At 45.6% G+C, this 23,331-nt stretch overlaps 1 long non-coding RNA gene across 1 annotated transcript in view; it reads right to left on the bottom strand.

The window, feature by feature from the left end:
- LOC119847308 overlaps nt 1–22,323 on the bottom strand; it is a 147,365-nt gene extending 125,042 nt beyond the window's left edge. Inside the window, exons 1-2 of the long non-coding RNA XR_006276769.1 lie at nt 22,017–22,323; nt 21,528–21,598 (exon numbers count right to left, since the gene is read on the bottom strand). This is a non-coding gene — a long non-coding RNA (uncharacterized LOC119847308). The remainder of the gene's footprint in view (nt 1–21,527; nt 21,599–22,016) is intronic.
- Nucleotides 22,324–23,331: the final 1,008 nt, after the last annotated feature.

Below are 23,331 nucleotides of genomic sequence, written 5' to 3'. Positions count from 1 at the left end.
AAGCCTCACCCATGGCAAGGTAGGCAACAGTTAGAAACGCCAACTGAGATCAGGGAACCACCATCAAGTTGGGTACATCCCTAAATAATTTACAATCTAGGCAAATGAAGGAAGAATGATTCTCCCCAGGTTACAGATGGGGGACTGAAGAACAGAAAGTAGTGACTTGTCCACAGGAACTCTGTGGTAGAGTTAGGAATTGAATTTCTCCTGGGTTGGATTCTCTTGTGCTCTGCACCATGGGCAATCATTTACACCAATGCAAACTGCTACTCCATCACAAGAGCAGTATTTTGCACTCGTGTAAGTGACCATAGGTATGGCACAATGGAGAATCTGACCTTGAATGCCACTCCAGTGCCTGAGAGCTGCATCTCTCCTTGTAGAGACATTGGGAGATGAGAATTTGGAGCATGCAGCAAGAGGTCATGGAGATGCCCTGAAACTTCAAGGCCAAGTTTGCAGCAAGACAATGTGGGGAGAGGTTTTGCTTGCTCACCATTTTAGGATAGACAACCCCCTCATTGCTGTCACTTCAGCATAAAACTTAAGGAAGCAAATGCAGCGAGGCTGTACAAACTGTTCACAAGTAATGAGAAAGGGATCTTCTCACAATTGCCCTGGGAGGGTGCATTGTATATCTCACTCAGTAGAACTGACAACAGGTAAATTCTCAGTGGGTTAATTTTGTACTGAAAGTTTCCATTCAAAATTACAACTAAAATAGCTCAGGATGGATAGAAGAAACAGTAAGTGCATAAGGTAAAATAAGTATCCTGAAATAGCTGCATATCCCAGTGCCACAGCTCCCCAACAATCAATGCTCCAGTGCAAAACAAAGGAAACTAGCGGAGAAGGAGCAAAGCTTGTGCTACTTTAGTAGTTTCTAGTCAGCAGCAGTCTTTATTACGTTAGCAAGTAATAAAAATCAAGAGAATTAGCAGCTGAACTGATTAAGAAACAGCTAATTATACTGTGTGGAGAAGAAAACAGGAATTTCCATAACATTTTTAAAGCATGAATAATTTTATTGAAAATTATAAAAACTCTTGAAAGTCCCTTTATGCCCAGGGATTTCAGTGCACTTTACAAATATTAATTAAGCTTTCGCAACCCCTGAAAGGTAGGTAGTATTAGCTCCATTTTACATCTAGGAATCCACACAGAAAATCAGAGACAAGATCAAGAATAGAACGCAGAAACAGACTCCCAGTTCCCCCTGCTCCATCCACCTACCCCTCTCACAGCTGGGAATAGAATCCTTCCCACTATCTTGCTCCAGTCACATTGCTAAATCTCCTCCATATAGAGCCAATCTGTGCAGGAGCCATATGCACAGGGAAAGCATCCTCTCTGGGGCATCATTTCCCCAGGAATTATCTCCATCTCAAGCCTGTGGAACTCCCAACCACAAGGTCTCACTAAGGCCAAGAGTTTAGCAGGATACAAACCAAAAAACCCTGGACATGTTTACTGATAGCAAAAGCTTTTGCCTTTGACAAAGGAAAAGTTATCAGTGCCCTTTCCCCAAGCACAGCCCCCATTACACTGGACTATGTTTTGTACAGGGCCTGGGATAGAGCTTACCAATGTAATAGGACAAGATCAAGGGTGAGAGGGGAAGAAACTTGCCCAAGGTCACACAACAGGTTGGCAATAGAGACAAGGATAGGACCCAGATCTCCCAATTCCAGATCCAGTGTCCTACCCAACACACATGCTGCTTCCCATTCAACCGTGGATCCTTATGTGTCTAGGCATCAGCTGACCGCTAACTAAGAGGGATAGTTCAGCTAATTCCAGAACTGTGCATGGCAGGGTTTCTTCCACCTTCCTCTGAAGCATCTGGTGCTGGCCACTGTCGGAGACAGCACACTGGGCTACAGGGACCTGAGGTGTGACTGAGTGTGGCAATTCCTATGTCCCTAAATAACTGTGCTATGCAAATGCAACAACAATGAAAAATTTAAAGGAGTTCAATTTTGCTAGCATGCAAACGCTGCATGCTCTGTACAGGACACTTCCAGCATGCAGTGGGCACAGGCGTGTGTGTGTGTTTTTTTTTTTTTTTTTTTTTTTTGAAGTGTCTGGGAATTTGGAGATTTAAAGATAAATCCTGGGCAGGTGGCTGGTTTATAGGCCAGAAATGAAGTCATGCCTTTTTCTCAGCAGAGCTGGGCAGATAATCTATCTCCTACCTGAAAAAGGATTGATAACAGCAGAGAACATCAATTTATCATCCCTTATTGCTCCTTTTTAATCTACCCTGACATGGTCACTTCTGTGGGTGGCATGTAGTTAGCAGCAGCAGCTGCTCTGGGAGCAGTCGCATTCTTACACCTTCTACTGCACTTCACTCTCTTGATGTTCTGCAGAACAACCCTGCTCTGTTTTTTGGCCAAAAGAGCTTCCTCAGAAGACATTCCTGCCTAACCAAGTGACATCTGCTTAGAAATGGAGCTACGTAAACTTCGCAGGTGCAAAGGATCCTGAGTCTGGGCTGCCTCCACACCAGCTATGGACTGTGCGGTAATTACATTTTCTGGAGTCATACCAGTTTTAGATCAGACAATTTATTCTCCAGGAGCTGTGAGCCAAAGCCTTTTTATTACTGTCTCATACTGGTGGCTTTAAACCGCAGGGGGAATTGCCTTAAAACCCTGCATTTATTCATGTTACAGTAACAGTTCTAGACTGAATGACTTTATTTATCCTCCTCCCAAACCCCAGCACCTCTAGTTTTAATCACTTCCCCCCCATCCATTAATTGGAACTCACAATGTGTTTTAATTAAGAGATAAAATCAGCTAGAAAGGCAGCCCTGACAGGACAATGGCCTACAAAGTCAGAGAGGCATCCACAGGAAATGAGTATCAGGGAAGATACAGAGGTTGTTGATAGTGGAGTGGCCTCGGAGGGGCGTGTGACAACCTTTTCCAGTTATTTCATTGTTGATTAATATGGGCTCAGCACCATCACTTAGCACCCTGGGGTAAGCAGCAGTCTCATTGTAACCTACACACCTCTTGGGTGTGATGTTCTGTCTCATCTAGAGGCAAGGAGACCACGTAGAGCAGGGGTGGGCAAACTACAGCGCATGGGCCGGATCCGGCCCCTCAGGGCTTTGCCCCCCATTTGCCCGCAGGATTGACCCCCATGGTGCTGCAGGCCACGCGCTGCTCTCAGAAGTGGCCGGCACCACGTCCCTGGGGCCCTGTGGGGGGAGGGGGGCAGAGGGCTCTGTGCATTGCCCTTGCCTCCAGGCACTGCCCCCCGCAGCTCCCATTGGCTGGGAATGGGGAACTGCGGCCAATGGGAGGTTAGGGGGAGGTACCTGGAGGCATGGCAAGGGCAGCACACAGAGCCCTGTGGACCCTCTCCCAGGGGTTGCACAGGGATATGGTGTTGCCATTTCCCGGAGCAGCGCCACGTGGGGCCAGGGCATGCAGGCAGGGAGCTTGCCCTGGCCCCAGTGCACGCCGCTGCCACCCTGGACCCCTAACCCCTCCTGCACCCTGCCCCCCAATTCCCTGCCCTGAGTCCCCTGCTGCACCCCAACTCCGTGCCCTGCGTCCCCTGTCAAACCCCACACCCCTCCTGCATCCAAACCCACTGCCCTGAGCTCCCTCCTGAACCCCTGCCCTGAGCCCCCTCCTGCACCCCAACTCTTTCCTGAGCCCCCTCATACACCCCACACCCCTCCTCTGCCCCAATCCCTTGCCCTGAGCCCATTCCTGCACACCGCATCCCCTCCCACACCCCACACTCCCTCCCGCATACAATTTCCCCACCCAGATGTGGCCCCCGGCCCAAAAAGTTTGCCCACCCTGACTTAGAGAGAGAGAGAGAGAGAGAGATATTAATGAGTCTGTACTACAGCCTTTGTTAAGAGCCATATGGCTTTTAGCTCATGCAGTAGAGCAGTGGTCTCCAACCATTTTAGGCACAAGATCACTTTTTGAATTTATGATCAACCCCGGATCTACCCCACCGCTTGTCCTCCCTGACCCTCCCACCTGCTCTCCCTTCCCCCGGGCTGGTGCTGGAGTTTGGGAGGAGGCTCTGGGCTGAGCCTGGAGCAGGAGGTTGGGGTTCAAGAGGGGATGAGGGGTGTAAGCTCTGGGAGGGAGTTTGGGTGAAGGAGGGGGCTCAGAGCTGGGGAGGAGGTTGGGGTGCAGCAGGGGTGCGAGGTGCAGGCTCCAGTCAGGAGGTGCTTGCCAGAGGCAGCTCCTGGTTGGCACACTGCAGCGGGGCTAAGGCAGGTTCCCTGCCTGCCCTGGCCCTACGCCGCTCCCGGAAGCAGCTGGTACGTCCCTGCAGCCCAGGGATGGGGAGGGGCCAGGTGGTTCTGTGTGCTGCCACTGCTCCCGCCCCCCAGTGCTGACTCCGCAGCTCCCATTGGTCCGGGGCCGCAGAGACGTGCTTCAGAGGTCCCAGGTTTGATCCTGCCTGCCCCCAACAGAAGTCTGATGGTGTTACAAGTGGGAACTCATCCAGGGTTTCAACTGGGAAGTCTCTAAAGCTCGGGACGTGCTTCCTCAGCTAGGGGAAGTATGTAACCCACGTACCTCCTGGGTGTGGTGTTCTGTCCCCTCTAGTGGCACCAAGACCACTTAGAGAGAGATTAACGTGTCTGCTCTACAGCCTTAGCTAAGGGCCACATGGCTTTTAGCTTGTGCAGTAGAGGCTCATGCACTAAGCTCCAGAGGCCCCAGGTTCGATTCCACCCACTGACAACCAGGGTCTGTCGGTGTTACATCATCACGGGGGGGGGGGGGAGGTGTCTCATTCCCAGCACTTCTAATGCATTGAAGCTAGGGCTTTTGCCAGTACAGACATGTCAAAGAAAAAATAACACCTACCCTTAACTGACAGCACTAGTCCAGCAACAGTTTAAAGCACGGACCTGGCCAATGGCACCACCCAGCCACACCGCTTAGGTGGCACTAACTCAGATATCCAGGATATTAGTCAGTTTAGGAGCAGATTTCCTTACGCAGATCGACAAAGAAAGAATCTGAAGATGAATAAACCTACACCATAGGCTTCCATTTCACATCCTCCCTGATTTAGTGTTAACACACTCACACGCTCTCTCTCAGCTAGGGGTGTGATGCCCCTGCTCATGTTCACATACTCATGTGAGTTGCCAAGCTAGCAGGAGCTTCAGCAGCAGTGCAGCTGCTGTAGCACAGGTAGTCACAGTGGAAGCACGGCTTACCTGTGCCATGCACATACCCACCAGTTACAAGAGGGTTGGTACATGATATGATTAAGTCATGCCTCAGCACCACTACCTGTGTACCATGCCTCGCTGCTATTTGTACTCATGCTACCCCCATGACAGCTAGCACGTTTGTGTGTGTGCGCGCGCGCGCAGGGGGGAACCATACCTGTGACTTGCAGCAGGCAGACAGGCACACACTCCCCAACCCACTCAAACCCCTTTTGCTATGACGACAACATTTCCACATCATCCCAGGCAGATTATACCAGCGTCCTTACCGTTTGCAAGCCTGCGGCATTCAAACGAAAACCGAATAGCCTCTCCCTCGCTGGCTGCAATTCAGCAAAGCACTTGGGTACATGCCTCTATCATAGTACTTATCTGTGCTCCCTCCACCCCAATCACTGCTGTATCTGAGCATCTCACAGTATTCCAGTGTATTTAGCCTCACCAGCGGTGTGCAGGAAGAAGTACTATTGTCCTCATACAACAGATGGGAACGGAGGCAAGAGAGACTAAGCGACTTCCCCAAGAGCACATGGGAAGCCTGTGTCAGAACAGGGAACTGAACATGGGTTTCCCCAAGTCCTCAGCCAGCACCACAACCACTGGACCCTCCTTCCTTAAGGATGTTCCTGAAGAGCTTTGCTGAACTGTGGTTCTCAACCCACATCAGCTCCTTCAGGGCTTCTGTCCCTGACCTTCTCATTCACAGTCACTCTGCTGTTCCATGCAGAAGCACCTGGGCAAGCCCAAGCAGGGCTGAAGGGGGCTTTAACTGGAGACTGCAGGCCCCTGCAGGTTGCAGAGGGGTGATTTTGCAATGACACAAGTTTGGTTTTGTTTAGAAAAGATTTTCAGTATTATCTTTTTAATCTGGATTTATACAAGGCACAGAAATAAAAAAAACTATTAAAAAACCTACTGGAAATTTGTACAAGCATTTAAATTAATTTGTTGGAGTTGTTAGTTCTAAATGCTTCAAGCATGATTTGAGTTTAGAATAATTGCCCAGAAAACTTGTCAGAATCCTCTGAAGGGGCTAAAAATTTAAAACAAAAATATATTAGCTGCAAAATTAAATTGGTCTCAACCCAGTTTCCCCACACAGACACTACAGCACTCAGGCAGCCTAGCAGAAAGGATTGTTGTTAGCTAAGAGTTTCCAATAGCTATTGAGAAGGCAATAGTGAGGAAATGGATTAATATTGATAGTTAGAAGGAGCAATTAGAGGTCAGTTATGTCCCAACAAATCTCAGAATGTTTTAGGCAATTAGTGACAGGAAAGCCAGCCAAGAGCAATTCCGCAAATGTTGGGCCCAATTCTCAGATCCACCAGAGGCCCCTTAGGCCACTCTAGCAGTGTAATGGGCACCTAAAGTGGACTGAAATGGCCCCCTGAGAATTGCCCCTATGCAGGGATCTCCCCTGCCAGCATGGAGTTGGCCTGCAAATCCTGCTTTCACCCTGGGGCATGTGGTGGATCAGGGTGGCGCAAGAGTGCCATGGGTATTCTATGGGGCCATGAAGAACAAGTCTGTTAGAGCAGCCCTGAAGCAGCTGCAGTTTACACTGGGGGCCAGGCCTCAGAATGTGGTGAGCACAATGGGGGCTCCTCTCCCACAACCACCTCAAAGCGGAGCGACTGATAATCCTGAAGAAGGCAACAGACCTTTAGGAGACTTCCCTGCTGAGAAATCTGTAAGTATCTACATGGGCAACAAATATTTAATAATGGGCTCTTCAACCTAGCAGCGAAAGGTCAAAAAAAACCAATGACTAGAAGATGAAGCTAGGCTAATTCAGACTGGAAAGGTGTACATTTTTAACTGAGTATTTAACCACTGAGGCATTGTATCAAGGGTCAGGGTGGGTAAGAGGGGTCGCCCCCGCAACCTGAGCACAACATGCCGAGCACTTTTGAAGACCTGGCCTGCCTCTATCTGGCAATCTCTGTGGGGAAACCAGCCCTGCTCTTTTGAAAGTTCTGCCCTGACCACAAGAGGATTCCCCAGCTCAGCCTTTTAGAGAGGAGGATGAAGTCCACTTCTAACATTACTGCAGGGGGAGGGAGGCAGCACTCTCCGATTAAGCCTCTCTTCCAGGAGGTAATGGAGGGAATTCGATCAACACTGCTATTCTAATATGTTTCTAAGTGCAGATCAGAAGCATTGACTGGCTTATGACTCCACACTGACCCTGGAAAATGTCACCACAATACACACTTAGCTGCTAAATATATTTATGTCAGAATCAATAACTGTCTTGATCTGTATCTTCCGCCCACCAAAGAACTTTGAGGGGTTTTTTTGAAAGCCTGAACATTTGTATATTAAACCTGGGTGGGAAGCTCAGCTGTCATAAATGCCACCAAAAAGTAAATAGATGCTAATTTGCAGCAGCCAAGGATCTAGCCCCGTGTTTTCATAAGGGGCCCGATTCTGGTCTCAGGTTTTATACACGTTTTACTCTACAGAGTTATTCCCAGTTTACACCAAATGTAAGCGAGGACAGAATCAAGGCCAAAGTCTTATATAAGCCATCCACAAAACAGTCAGTTGCCATTCATTCAGGGCTAAACAGACACCCACACCCACCCACCCACATCCTTGAACTCCACCCAGTGGTAAGTGGCAGAAGAAATAATAGCAGAACCAAGCTCTATGAATCCCATGATATACCCACCAAACCTAGAATTTGTATAGAAATTTGAGCTAAACACAGGCAGGGAAAGCCTGTAAAGTTCTCCTGTCGTGGCTCAAGAGCACAGGTACCACTCTCAGGGCAGACTGTTAGGAAACAGAGCAAACACCCCAAATTAGCTGTGAGTTCTATACTTAGATCTCAACAACTTATTATCAGGTGTAAATGCCTTAGGTGCTATAACAGCCTAAACGTGGAGTCACAGTCAGTTTCCTTGGATATGTCAAGGTGTCATGTCACCTAAGCAAGCCTGCCTGTGTGATAGATGGTCCCTGATGCCAAGCATCACAGCAATATTCAGATCAATCCCTGTCCCAAAGGGCCAGTCACTTACCCTAGGCCAGTTGCACTTAGATCTCATATCGAAGAGAATGCTTGTACCCAGTCCTTTAAAAAAAAAAAAAATCTTTAGACAATTTGTTATGTTGGAAAAGGAAACGAGTTATTTACAAGGTTAAAGCAAGTAAACATAGATACACACAAATGGAGTTCCACTCTTAGGTTTCAAAAAGTACTAGAAGCTTCTATAGTAAGCCAGCTCGGTATGTCCTTTGGGGCAAACCCAGGCTAAGCTCAGGGGATCTGTTGCTTATGCCTAGTATGCCTGCCCCCCAGAGTCCCAGCTGCAATGAGATCCAGTTCCTCCTTGTCAGGGTGTTTTTTTTAATTCCCCTTCTGCTCTGATAGGGAAATTCACTTGCAAAACTTGCCTTCATGTGTGTGTGTGTGGGGTGGGGAGGGGGGGGAAAGGAGAGTAAGCAAAGTCTGTTGTCCTCTTTAATACTCCACTGTAGTTTGTCTGGTATCTACAGGCCCTCCTTGTCAGGCAGGACACGACACTTTCACTGGAGACCAGCACTTCCCACTAGTTGATTGCTCTCTCCAGTCTAGAGATTTACAGTTACAGAGGCTTACAATGCAAATGCTCAAATATTACCTTACAATATGGAATACAGATGTTATAATGCAGGCAGCAACTCACAAGCATTCAATACAGTCTAAAAGCATTCTTATACTACTTACAACTATTTTAACAATATTAAATGCACACAGCTGAGCCAGACTCATTTCAACTACGTATCTGTCAGTATTCAATTGAGGCAAGGGGACCCGGGGCATGAGCTGGCACCTGGTCTGCCTGTGTCAAGAGACATCCTGAATTCCCCATCCAAGCTCCAAAATTCAGCTCGGTACATTCTGCAAGGTCTTCTAACCACAAAGGCTTTTGTTCAGAACATGTTTACTCTGGCCTCTTAATAGACAACATTAACTTCAAAACTATCAAGCCAGATTCCAGGGACTCAAGTTGCGAGCATGTCCATGAATATGGTTCGAAGATATTTTAATCTTTGCCCATTAGCAGTAAGGTTTTTTAACTCAATGAGAGATAAAAATCTGTCTGCTGCAAGACAGTATATCTGTTCAGAATTCATTCTTCCCAGAGTCAGATGCGGTCACCTCCTTTTTCAGGGATTAAGAAATGCTGCACTTCAGAAGAGACCCTTCTTTTGAACCGGTTGCTAAAACAAGCCCCACAGGTTGAAAATGCATTTACAAAAAGGTAGACTATTTACCGTAAATTGAATTTTCACTAAAACAGACAGAGAAAGAAGATGTTGCCAGGGTCTTGGTACTTGTGCCTACAGAGGAATGTTGAGCATCTGGCATTATTCCCCTCCCCCCCCCCCCCCAATATCTGCTTAACAGCTACAGAATTAAACATCATGGGGACCTTCCGAGTCCTATCCCCAGCTGTAGGTGTGGAGTAGGGTCTCGTGGTTAGAGAAGGAAAGGGTGGAGTCAGGACTCCCAGGTTCTATTCCCAGCTCTGGGAACAAGCGTGATCTGGTGCCTGAGATCCTCTACGCTGCCCCCATCTTGGGCACAGGCTGGTCTGGAAGGGGGTAGAATCACTTGCATGGGACAACAGGGAACAAAGAAGGACTGTACAGTGGCATCCCTTAGCCATTACTCTATGGAGACTAGGAGTACTTCTGGCACCTGAGAGAGCAATTTATTTGAGCATAAGCTTTCATGAGCTACAGCTCACTTCATCGGATGAATGTGCATCCAATGAAGTGAGCTGTAGCTCACGAAAGCTTATGCTCAAATAAATTGGTTAGTCCCTAAGGTGCCACAAGTCCTCCTTTTCTTTTTGCGAAAACAGACTAACACAGCTGCTACTCTGAAATCTATGGAGACTATGGCACACGCTTCAGGTACTGAGTAAGCTCCATGGATACAAGCTCTCAGCCTTAACGCCTCTTATGGTTGACGAAAGGCACCATGTTTCAGCATGAAATAATAAAATGACACCTAGACAGGAGCAGTTTGGGACAAGGTAAGAATTTTAGCATCCAGGCCTCTCTGCTGCTCCCCCTCTAAACTGACCCCCAGCCTGTGCCAGGGGCTCCTGACGGGGAGTAACATTGCCAGCATCCCAGTCCCTTCTCTGCATGACCCAGAGATGCTGTCTAGCATGATACGCCGGGAGTTAACACTGCGGTTAATACCCTAAAAAGGCAAATCCAGGGCAGGGATTATTCCAATAGTCCAGAGAAGAGCTTAGCCCACAGCATTTGTTAACATGATGAAGTCATGTCAGATAAGCCCTTTTGTACATGGTCTATTTTTAACTCCTCATTTTACATGATGCATCTCTTCCCCCCCTTCCCCTGGGAGCCAAATGACTGTGCACTGCAGCAGCAGCACCTTTAATCCAAGGATCCCAACGTTATTTAAGCCTTGCTGCCAAAGATAACAGAGTAGGGGGACAGAACCCAGGAGCCTTGACCTCTGCCTCCCCCAGTGTCCACTTTAACAATTAGACCCCACTCCCCTCTCCTGACAGAGGATAAAAACCAGGAGTTCTGACTCCCAGACCCCCTGCTCTGAATATTGGATCATACTGCCTCTCTTCCATTCTGCTTCTTACTTCTTCCTCTTCATTCCCTTTCTTTAAATAGAAGCCATAAAATTCTGGCCCAACTCAAGCCAGGAATGCAGTGTCTCTTCTCCACTAATCTCTAGCCTCCCTTGCTTGAGCCACAGACTCCAAGGTTGCAGCACAGGTGACTCAGAGATTCACCAGAGCAGAGAATTACTCAGGCTTGGTGCTTTACAGCAGGAAATGATAGGCTGGGGAGATGGCGCGGAAACATTACTCAAAGTAAATGGTATTCCCTTGCTCACAAAGAGCTGCAATGTCAGAGACTGTTATTCCAAGTCTCTCCCATGCCGCTCACTTTGCTAATCGAGATTTATGGAAATAGGAGAAGTGGGTGGGAGGAGAACACACCAGGTGTTAAATCCCAATATGCCAGCCGCAAAGTCCATTTGAACCGAAGACAGCGCAAGGAGGAGTTATGAAAAGCAGAGACAGACTTGCCAACACCCAGTAGGAGAGAATCTACATATGAACCGTTTAGAATTCAAGTTAGGACCACAGAAATTGCCAGACTGGATCAGACCCAAGGCCCATCTATTCCATTATCTAGTAGAGACTTGAGCTCTGAAGCATGAGGTTTGATATTCTCTTCCAGAATTTTTGTCATTAACAACAATTTTAGATATTCTATTATCCACATAGGTGTCCAATCACTTTTTGACTCTTACTAAATTCTCAGCCTCAGTAACATCACGTGGCAGACAGTTCTACAGACCAACTGCACCTTTTATCTGTTGTGGATTTGCCACCTGTTTCAATGAACATTCTCGTGTTCTTGTATGTAAACCAGGGAGAACAGAAGCTCTCAATCGGCCTTCTCTGGGCCTGTCTGTATTTTTTATATATGTCTATCATGCTTGCTCTCTCTGGTAAACAATCCCAGCCTTTTCAAAGTCTCTTTGCATGAGTCCCCACCCCCAGAGCCTGGGTTTTTCTAGTCTCTTCTCTGAAGCCTCGCTAGAATTTTGTTTTCCTGTGCTCCTCTTAGCCAGCTGGTGCATCTGTCTGTTGTTTCACAGACTTTAAGGCCAGAAGGGACCATTAGACCATCTAGTCTAACCTCCTGTATGTCTCAGGCCTTATATTTCATCCAGGTACACCTGCACTGAGCCCAACAGTTCAGAAAGAAACAGATGGAGCACCCTCCATTTCCTTTGCTAGTGTGTACCAATGGTTCATCACCTTCATTTGTTTTATGCCTTATTTCCAACTGAATGTGTCTGGCTTCAGCTTCCAGCCATTAGTTCTTGCTATACCTTTCTCCGGTAGCTTAAAGAGCCCTTCAGTGCTAGGACTGGGGTCCTTTATACTACTATAGAACAAATTATAGTGATAGAATGCCCATTCTGTAGTCCTGCCATGAGTGCAGGTGACTGGACTAGAAGACCTCGAGGTTCCTTCCAGTCCTACACTTTTATGATTCTATTACTTGAAGCATATTTGAGGCCTTAAAATGATGCCTAGGCCTCTTGCTGGCCCCCCACTACAAGGGTGAAGTTCACCCAGGATTAAATTTCACCCCCGGGCAAAGCAGCTGAAGCAAAGGTTTCAGACCCTGGGACTGTCTAGTCAGAGCCTTTACTCTGCGTATTAGGGTAGCACTCCTGGCCCGGTGCCTTAACAAGACCACCCTTCCTTTCATTAAATTCACTGAGTGTGTGTTATGCTTAAGGCTACGAATCTGTCACAGGGGTCACGGATTCCATGATTTTACGAAACCTCCATGACTTCTTGAAAATTCCAATAAAATGAGGAGGTTGTGAAGGCTAGGACTATAATAGGGTTTAAAAGAGAACTGAATAAATTCAGTTAAGTCCATTAACGGCTACTAGCCAGGATGGGTAAGGAATGGTGTCCCTAGCCTCTGTTTGTCAGAGGGTGGAGATGGATGGCAGGAAAGAGATCATTAGATCATTACCTGTTAGGTTCACTCCTTCTGGGGCACCTGGCATTGGCCACTGTCGGTAGACAGGATACTGGGCTGGATGGACCTTTGATCTGACCCAGTATGGCCATTCTTATGTTCTTAATTCAGCGCTGGGTGGTGAGCTCAGGCTTCGGCTTTAATAAATCCATGATTTATTGTTTACTGCTTGCATCCTCTCCCTGACTTAATAAAATTACCCATGCCAAAATCATAGCCTTAGTTGTACTCACACAAACTATCCTTGATCCTAAAAAGGGGCTCCCTTTCAGCAGGAGATATCCAGCCTCCCTCATTAGTCATTTAGTCTACAAGTTTGGGGTAATCCTAGCAATCAACTAAGAAGCCAGAAAGCAAAAATGAAAGAGGTCAGCAGAGTCACCAAGAGTTTGGAGAGGCCAGAAATAAATAGATCCCCTAATCTAACTAAAAATATCCCTTTCAGTTTTCACTCCATCATGATGCAGCAAAAGCCCCATCATTTCTGCTTGGCAGGTAATTTGTATCTTTAGTTCCTTTTCTCTCCTGTTTAAAGGATTAGATAGCTACTTTTTTGCTTAATAAGCCAGTGGCTCCCTGGAATATTTTCCACTATAATTAAAGGGGTATCTTATTAGTTATTAAAGCAGTTATACAAGCAGTTTAAAACAACTACATAAAGCTGTCTGGTTGAGCCAACCCATCTCTCCCCCCAAAAACTGATGCAGTGAGATTTAACTCATGTTAGGGGCCAGGGTAGGAGAGGCATTTCTGAGACATTTGTAAGCAATGGGTAGCTTCAGAGGGACTTGATTTGTATTAAAACGAATGAACCAGCATCAGCATTATACACCACAAGTGCTTGGTGCTTTAAATAGGGCATGGGCAGGACTGAGCCAGCCAGCCCGCAAGTTGTGTAATGATCTGCATTAGTACAGAGAGAGTTTTACACACACTTCGCACTGTGTAAATGATTGTAGAAAAGCTAATGAAACAAAAGAAAACCTTGAATTCATTTTATAACAGTTCACTGTAGGAAGGAAAATTTTACAGCTATTTACACATTAGAAAAATACACTTGGACAGTGAGCTAGTTATTGGGGGAGACACTGCCCTTGGTTTCTTTAAACTTTATTCATGGCTTCCAATTTCTCCTGGACACAAAATTCTAGGGACGTTGGGGGGGAGGGTGTATAAGCATGTGTGTAATCAGAGAAGTTTAAGAGGCAAGTCATGGACTTATAAACAATGACACCGCGCTACTAAATATAAATGTACAGCAAGCCACATTTCACGCTTTGATAATTGTTCTTTCTGCTGGTAAAATCTTTTGCCTCCAGCCCCCAGCGGTAAGTAATTCCTGCTAAGTTGTTAGCAGTGAAGTGCCCATTAGTCTTTCAGTAGCCGTTATAATGAACAAACGCCACCTCACAGCCATGGCAACTGCATCAACAAAAATCTTTACAGCATAATGCTGGTAGTTGCTGTCATTATCGGAGAATGTCCACTATCAAGAATAAGTGGTATGACCCATCTGCTAATAGACATCTAGTTACCTGAATATAATTTTATTGCAATAAAACATGTACAGTGCCCTAAATTTACACAGGTCTTATCTGGACAGGGACAAGACCCATCTCCTCTTGCCCCTTTCCCCTCAGGGAGTTTCTGGGTTTAGGACATCTACACACACGGCACTAGGTATCCTACATCCCACAGTGCCACTATTTGTAATCCACCTGCTGAATATAGGCCCCGAAGCAACACCCTGAAGGAGGCCATTCCTCTGTCCTCAAAGTATACAGTAGTTAGCCCCTCACTTCTGCAACACACAAGGCAGCTTAGCTCCTTTAATGCATCTCAGAGCCACCAACAGATTGAGTGCTCAGGAGTAGCCAGTTGCTCTAGAATCTGCTGATGCTCCAGAACCGATACAGGAAAGCAAATGGTGGCCATTCGATCTTCACAGACCTGAAAGCAAATTCTCATTTGGGTCAGTCTGGTGTCTTGGGGGTTCATTGGTCCATTTACAGGAGTAGGGCAGAAGTTTTCTAAAATGGGTGAATGATGTATTTGAGGTGCCCAGAAGAAGACAGGACTGAGCTGAGCCAGGCCCGTTGAGCCATAAGCAAGTGCTGAGCAAGCTTCCCCATCCAATTTTGCCAATGGACCAGCACACAGCCAGATATTCTAGTCTGGATACACATGCAGCTCTGCCTGTGCACAGCAACCTGCCCAGTCCCGTGCTCCCCTTCCCCATGCTGCCACCGCTGCCCCTCCATCCCAACCCCAACAATCCCGCAGCAGCTCTGCCAATGCACGGTAGGCTGCCAACACCTGTTGTTGTAGCCCTGGGCCAGTTTGGCTCCGAGATGCACAGGTTGCCCACATAGGGCCACTGTTTGTTTTATTACTTTTTGAAAAGAAAATATTATGCAATGTTAAGAAACCTGCTTTTACTGATTCCCATAACGACAGAGAGAGAGAGAAAATGAATGTGAGCAGAACAGAAATATAATGATGTGCTGCCCACACCTGACATAAAAGGAATTAAATCAGGAGAAAGTGGCAGACAATTCTACAGGATCTCTTTATTTGTTAGCAAAGCTTTTGCAGGCTGACTCGCTCACTTCAGAGATCCCAGCAAAATGACAGCCAAATGAAGGATATTTGAAATCAGATCAGACTTTAATCATACAGAAGCCATAATGACACTTGCTTTGAAAATGACATTAATGGCAAGGATATGCATCATACCTCATTAGCAGCTGAGTCATCCGAAGTAAAATGACAGCAGTTCCACGGCTTTTGGGGCAAATAGGCACAGGTTGATCAAAACAGCATTTGGAGACGGGGTAGTTAATTAATTTATGTGATTTAGCATTAAGCCAAACTCCATATTTCCATGGGGGTGAAGTGAGGGAGAGAGAGAGGCAGGCATGTCCGGTGTTAATCCAGTGTTAAACTTCTTAGCAAAACAGCATCAGCCAAACTCCCAGTTCCAAACAGCCTGACCACCACAAATGTCAGCATTCACAAAATCAGTGTCTTCAGCAGCAAGAAACTTCAGTGCCTGCAAATTCAGTGCTAATGTGGACTAGCTAGTAGATAGTGCAATATACTGATGATCAGGAGATCTGCAGTCTATCCCCAGCTCAGCCACTGATCTGCTGTGTGACTTGAGCAAGTAACTTCCCCCGTTTCCCCTCCCGCCTTCACCTTCCATGGCTATTCAGACTAAGCTCTTCAGGGCAGTGGGCTGTCTCCCATGGTGCATCTGTGCAGCAGCCGGCACAATGGTCTTCAGTGCTAATAGAATACAAGTAATATAACTAACTCCTCCCACAGCCTCCTTCCCTTCAGCACTCAAGCACACCCATACAATCTCTGTCCCCAGCCATCAGCACAAGTCATTGCAAAGAGCTGCACCACTACACAAAGGTTGGATCTCTTCCTATTAATATATTTGTATGCCAGTTCCAGGGGCTAAGGAGAGACCAGGTCTCAAGCTACCAAAACCACAGAGTTAAGTGTGTAATAGGGAACAGCAGCAATAAGCACCACTCAGCCTCCCGCAGGCCGAAAGCCACAGAAAATGGATGGTACCAGAAGTGGGATTCTGTGTGATGTAGTATGATGTTTCCCAAGAATTTAAAATTGGAACAGTAATCGCACAGGAATAAAGTGGGGGAGAGACAGGCAACAATTCACTCTCCCTGACTCACCACTCACCTGGTTTAAAAAGACAAAATACAACAAATCACTGTTGTATGAGCTGCAGTGATCTGTATGCTCAAAAAGTCTGTTACACCCCCCCCCGGCTCCTCTCCCTCTTTGAATACTTGTGAAGTGGCTTTCCACCTCCTGCTCCCTCCTGGAATGCTTGGAGAATGCACGGGCTGTTTAAACAGCAAAAAGATCAGAAGAGCTCCAAGGTATTACCCTCTGATCTCACTGAGGGTTACCAAAAGAAACTACACCATTTGCTCAAGAAACTCCCTGAAAAAGCACAAGAACAAATCCGCACAGACACAACCCTGGAATCCCAACCAGGGGTTTTCTATCTGCTACCCAAGATCCATAAACCTGGAAATCCTGGACGCCCCATCATCTCAGGCATTGGCACCCTGACAGCAGGATTGTCTAGCTATGTAGACTCCCTCCTCAGGTCCTTCACTCCCAGCAATCTTCGAGACACCACAGACTTCCTGAGAAAAACTACAATCCATTAGTGATCTTCCTGAAAACACCATCCTAGCCACTAGGGATGTAGAAGCCCTCTACACCAACACTCCACACAAAGATGGACTACAAGCCATCAGGAACAGTATCCCCGATAATGTCACGGCAAACCTGGTGGCTGAACTTTGTGACATTGTCCTCACCCATAACTATTTCACATTTGGGGACAACGTATACCTTCAAATCAGCGGCGCTGCTATGGGTACCCGCATGGCCCCACAATATGCAAACAGTTTTATGGCTGACTTAGAACAACGCTTCCTCAGTTCTCGTCTCCTAATGCCCCTATTCTACTTGCACTACATTGATGACATCATCATCTGGACCCATGGAAAAGAAGGATTCCTTGAGGAATTCCACCAGGATTTCAACAATTTCCATCCCACCATCAACCTCAGCCTGGACCAGTACACACAAGAGATCCACTTCCTGGACACTACAGTGCTAATGAGCGATGGTCACAAACACCACCCTATACCAGAAACCTACTGACCGCTATTCCTACCTACATGCCTCTAGCTTTCATCCAGACCACACCACACTATCCATTGTCTACAACCAAGCTCTACAATACAACTGCATTTGCTCCAACCCCTCACACAGGGACAAACACCTACAAGCTTTGTGCTGGGAGAGAAGCTGAGTCCTGATTAGGGGGCGGGGCTTTTCTGACTAGAGGTCCTATAAACTAAATGGAAGGATTAACAAAAATAAATCTGCAACTAGGGTTTTTGATTTCAAAAGGGCTGACTTTCAAAAATTAAGGAAATTAGTTAGGGAAGTGGATTGGACTGAGGAACTTATGGATCTAAAGGTAGAGGAGGCCTGGGATTACTTTAAATCAAAACTGCAGAAGTTATCGGAAGCCTGTATCCCAAGAAAGGGGAAAAAATTCATAGGAAGGAATTGTAGACCAAGCATCTTAGAGAGGTGATTATGAAGAAGCAGAAAGCATACAGGGAGTGGAAGATGGGAGGGATCAGCAAGGAAAGCTACCTAATTGAGGTCAGAAGATGTAGGGATAAAGTGAGAGAGGCTAAAAGTCGAGTAGAGTTGGACCTTGCAAAGGGAATTAAAACCAATAGTAAAAGGTTCTATAGCCATATAAATAAGAAGAAAACTAAGAAGGAAGAAGTGGGGCCGCTTAACACTGAGGATGGAGCGGAGGTTATAGATAATCTAGGCATGGCCCAATATCTAAACAAATACTTTGCCTCAGTCTTCAATAAGGCTAAAGAGGATCTTGGGGATAATGGTAGCATGACAAATGGGAAGGAGGATATAGAGGTAGATATTACCATATCTGAGGTAGAAGCAAAACTCAAACAGCTTAATGGGACTAAATCGGGGGGCCCAGATAATCTTCATCCAAGAATATTAAAGGAACTGGCACCTGAAATTGCAAGCCCATCAGCAAGAATTTTTAATGAATCTGTAAACTCAGGAATAGTACCCAATGCTTGGAGAATTGTTAATATAGTTCCTATTTTTAAGAAAGGGAAAAAAAAGTGATCCGGGTAACTACAGGCCAGTTAATTTGACATCTGTAGTATGCAAGGTCCTGGAAAAAATTTTGAAGGAGAAATTAGTTAAGGACATTGAAGTCAATGGTAAATGGGACAAAATACAACATGGTTTTACAAAAGGTAGATCGTGCCAAACCAACCTAATATCCTTTTTTGAAAAAGTAACAGATTATTTAGATAAAGGAAACTCAGTGGTTCTAAATTTACCTAGATTTCAGTAAGGCATTTGATACCGTGCCACATGGGTAATTATTAGTTAAATTGGAGAAGATGGGGATCAATATGAACATCATAAGGTGGATAAGGAATTTGTTAAAGGGGAGACTGCAACGGGTCCTACTGAAAGGCGAACTGTCAGGTTGGAGGGAGGTTACCAGTGGAGTTCCTCAGGTATCGGTTTTGGGACCAATCTTTTTATTACTGACCTTGGCACAAAAAGAGGGAGTGTGCTAATAAAATTTGCAGATGATACAAAGCTGGGAGGTATTGCCAATTCAGAGAAGGATCGGGATATTATACAGGAGGATCTGGATGACCTTGTAAACTGGAGTAATAGTAATAGGATGAAATTTAATAGTGAGAAGTGTAAGGTTATGCATTTAGGGATTAATAACAAGAATTTTAGTTATAAGTTGGGGACGCATCAATTAGAAGTAACGGAAGAGGAGAAGGACCTTGGAGTATTGGTTGATCATAGGATGACTATGAGCTGCCAATGTGATATGGCTGTGAAAAAAGCTAATGCGGTTTTAGGATGCATCAGGAGAGGCATTTCCAGTAGGGATAAGGAGGTTTTAGTCCCGTTATACAAGGCACTGGTGAGACCTCACCTAGAATACTGTGTGCAGTTCTGGTCTCCCATGTTTAAAAAGGATGAATTCAAACTGGAGCAGGTACAGAGAAGGGCTACTATGATGATCCGAGGAATGGAAAACTTGTCTTATGAAAGGAGACTTAAGGAGCTTGGCTTGTTTAGCCTAACTAAAAGAAGGTTGAGGGGAGATATGATTGCTCCCTATAAATATATCAGAGGGAAAAATACAGGAGAGGAAGAGGAATTATTTAAGCTCAGCACCAATGTGGACACAGGAACAAATGGGTATAAACTGGCCACCAGGAAGTTTAGACTTGAAATTAGACGAAGGCTTCTAACCATCAGAGGAGTGAAGTTTTGGAATAACCTTCCAAGGGAAGCAGTGGGGGCAAAAGATCTATCTGGTTTTAAGATTCTACTTGATAAGTTTATGGAGGAGAAGGTATGATGGGATAATGTGATTTTGGTAATTAATTGATCTTTAAATATTCAGGTTAAATAGGCCTAATCCCCTGAGATGGGATATTAGATGGATGGGATCTGAGTTACCCAGGAAAGAATTTTCTGTAGTATCTGGCTGGTGAATCTTGCCCATATGCTCAGGGTTTAGCTGATCGCCATATTTGGGGTCGGGAAAGAATTTTCCTCCAGGGCAGATTGGAAGAGGCCCTGAAGGTTTTTCACCTTCCTCTGTAGCATGGGGCACGGGTCTCTTGAGGGAGGCTTCTCTACTCCTTGAAGTCTTTAAACCACGATTTGAGGACTTCAATAGCTCAGGCATAGATAAGGTTTTTGTAGGAGTGGGTGGGTGAGATTCTGTGGCCTGTGCTGTGCAGGAGGTCAGACTAGATGATCAGAATGGTCCCTTCTGACCTTAGTGTCTATGAATCTAAGATCTCTATCAAGCATTCTTGCAATTACAATACCCACCTGCTGAAGTGAAGAAACAGATTGAGAGAGCGAGAATAGTACCCAGAAGTTACCTACTACAGGACAGGCCCAACAAAGAAAACAACAGACCACCACTAGCCATCACCTTCAGCCCCCAACTAGAAAAGGAGTACTTGTGGCACCTTAGAGACTAACAAATTTATTAGAGCATAAGCTTTCGTGAGCTACAGCTCACTTCATCGGATGCATTTGGTGGAAAAAACAGAGGAGAGATTTATATACATTTATATATAAATTTATAGATTTATATATGTTCTCTCCTCTGTTTTTTTCCACCAAATGCATCCAATGACGTGAGCTGTAGCTCACGAAAGCTTATGCTCTAATAAATTTGTTAATCTCTAAGGTGCCACAAGTACTCCTTTTCTTTTTGCGAATACAGACTAACACGGCTGCTACTCTGAAGCCCCCAACTAAAACCTCTCCAACACATCATCAAGGATCTACAACCTATCCTGAAGGATGACCCATCACTCTCCCAGATCTTGGGAGACAGGCCAGTCCTTGCTTACAGACAGCCCCCCAACCTGAAGCAAATACTCACTAGCAACCACACAACAGAATCACTAACCTTTGTTGTTCCTTGCAACAAAGCCCGTTGCCAACTGTGTCCACATATCTATTCAGGGGACACCATCATAGGGCCTAATCACATCAGCCACACTATCAGAGGCTCGTTCACCTGCACATCTACCAATGTGATATATGTCATCATGTGCCAGCAATGCCCCCCTGCCATGTACATTGGCCCAACTGGACAGTCTCTACGTAAAAGAATAAATGGATACAAATCAGACGTCAAGTCTGCTCAAATAAATTTGTTAGTCTCTAAGGTGCCACAAGTACTCCTTTTCTTTTTGCAGATACAAACTAATACAGGTGCTACTCTGAAACAGAATTCCAGTTTCCCTGGCTCTGGATAGAGCTGGTCTCCCCACCCACCCACCAAAAAACTTATGACATTCAGGTGAAAATAAGTGAAGTTCTTTTGCTATTCTCAGATGAGCTCTAGTTCTTGAGGCTGATATTTTTATGAAACTTGCCATGCAAACAAAGTGCCCCAAACACTGCCTTTGAGACCCTATCATCTCAAAATTCTGATGCGCCTTTGTGTAGAAAAACAGCATTTTTAACCACAGGAGTGCATAATGTAACCCAAGCTTTGTAAAAGTGGCCCTCTTTTGCCTGTTCATTAAAGGAAGATGCATCTTACCTTTCCATCAGCTGCATCATCAGGACATGGCTACTATCTCAGTTTCCCCTGACAAATGGTCTTCACATGCCCTGTAGCCAAAGCAATAAAGAACAGCGCTAGTTGGAAAACAGTGAACACTGTCTGTGAAAAGTTTGTAATAAATATTGGAGTTTGGTAGGAAACCCCCTCCCCCAAAAAACCCAGAAAACTTCCGTGGAAAAACAAACCAACCTCCTCTTCCCACAGCTCCCCTCCCCTCAGGAGCATTTGGGGTTTCAGTTGAAGTTTGGGATTTATAAAACACTACACATTTCTCATGGAAAAAGCAAGAAAGTTTTAACCATTCAGTGTCTATTTCTATTAAAAAGGCCATTTTGCACAGAAAAATAAAGTTTAGTCTGAAAATCTTCAAGCAGCTGTTAAGAGTCCAAACTAACCAGCCTCCCAGCAACCAGCCTTCCCCAGTCTTCCATTTTGAAATAGGGACCCCTAAACAAAGGCAGATACCTTAACAGCCTGCACCAGACCAGTACAACAATGCCCCAAGTCTTTTTCTCCTCTTGCTTCACTCTCCCCAAGTCCTTCTGTGCCCCACCTCAAGCACATCCTGCAGCCCTCTCAATCAGGAGTCACTGAAGAGCAGCTGAGATTTGGAGCAGGACTTTACTAGCCTAGGCTTGTCGTTAAAGGGACAGTCCAGCCTGTGACACCACCTGGTCTGAGAGTAGGTACACAAGAGCTAAACACACAGGTCAGCCAGCCCCAAAAGCAAAGCTGAGGAGTGTTGCAAGAGCCTCACTAACTAAGTCAGCCTGACACCTGCACTTACCAGCAAGGACTGGTATCTTTTACAGTTCAGACCTCAACAGCCAGCTTTATATTTCATGAAGATAAATGAGAGTATTCATTTAAAATGTGAGAATGAGATTGCATCTGGAGCCTAATTCATTTGAATAGGCCTCCTGTCATATTCAGTACAAATTATGCTCTAAACGTTTTGCTAATTTCACATGCAGACTGATTTATTTTACATTTTTACCAGGATTTGAAATTATCATCTCCTTGTCTGGGTGCAAGTCTCTACTCGGAGAAAAGATAAACTGCGGAAGGAAAATTAAAGGTCTCCTGTTGCCCAGGTGAATCAACAAAACAAAAATAGATTTACTTTTCTTTAAATCAAACCTTTATTCAAATACTTTACCACAGATTCTCCATTAGCAGCAGCCCCAACCTCAAGAGTTCAAAATTCCTAAGTCAACTCCCGCCCCCCAAATAAGATATTTTTTTTTAAATCACTTTTTGTTTCAGCCTTTTGGGAACTACAATTTCAAGCTTTTCTTTTAAACCACATGGGCTACAACCTTCCTTTTTTTAAAGGAAAGCTCAGATTCTCATCTAATCCCATGATTCCTGGAGACAGGGCTTTAGGAAACACATCTAATATTAGGAGATTTGTGATAAAACTGCAAGTGTTGGCAACATGGAATGAGGGTGAAATTCACCCCTGTGCAGATGGGCAGCACAAGACTTAAGTGGGGGTTCAATTCCTTGCTCTGTGAGACTTCCTGGGTGACCGTAGGTAAGTCACTTAGTCTCCCTGTGCTTCAGTTCCCCAGCTGTAAAACGAGGACAATAGCACTGTCCTGCCTTGCAGGACCTTGTGAGGGTAAATGTGTTAAAGATTGTGAGGAGCTCAGACACTGTGTTAATGGGGCCTAAGAGAGAGAAAATCCCCAAATGGGGCTTGAGTGGTTCTAAGTGGTGCATATCCCTGTGACAAAGTAAGACTGTTCTTAATATTTTCTCTGAATACTGGGTGGGT

The sequence above is a fragment of the Dermochelys coriacea genome, chromosome 23, assembly GCF_009764565.3.
Source record: "Dermochelys coriacea isolate rDerCor1 chromosome 23, rDerCor1.pri.v4, whole genome shotgun sequence".
In the NCBI taxonomy this organism is placed as follows: domain Eukaryota; kingdom Metazoa; phylum Chordata; order Testudines; family Dermochelyidae; genus Dermochelys; species Dermochelys coriacea.
Note: the sequence above shows the minus strand (reverse complement) of the source record. Positions and strands in the feature narration are given on the sequence as shown.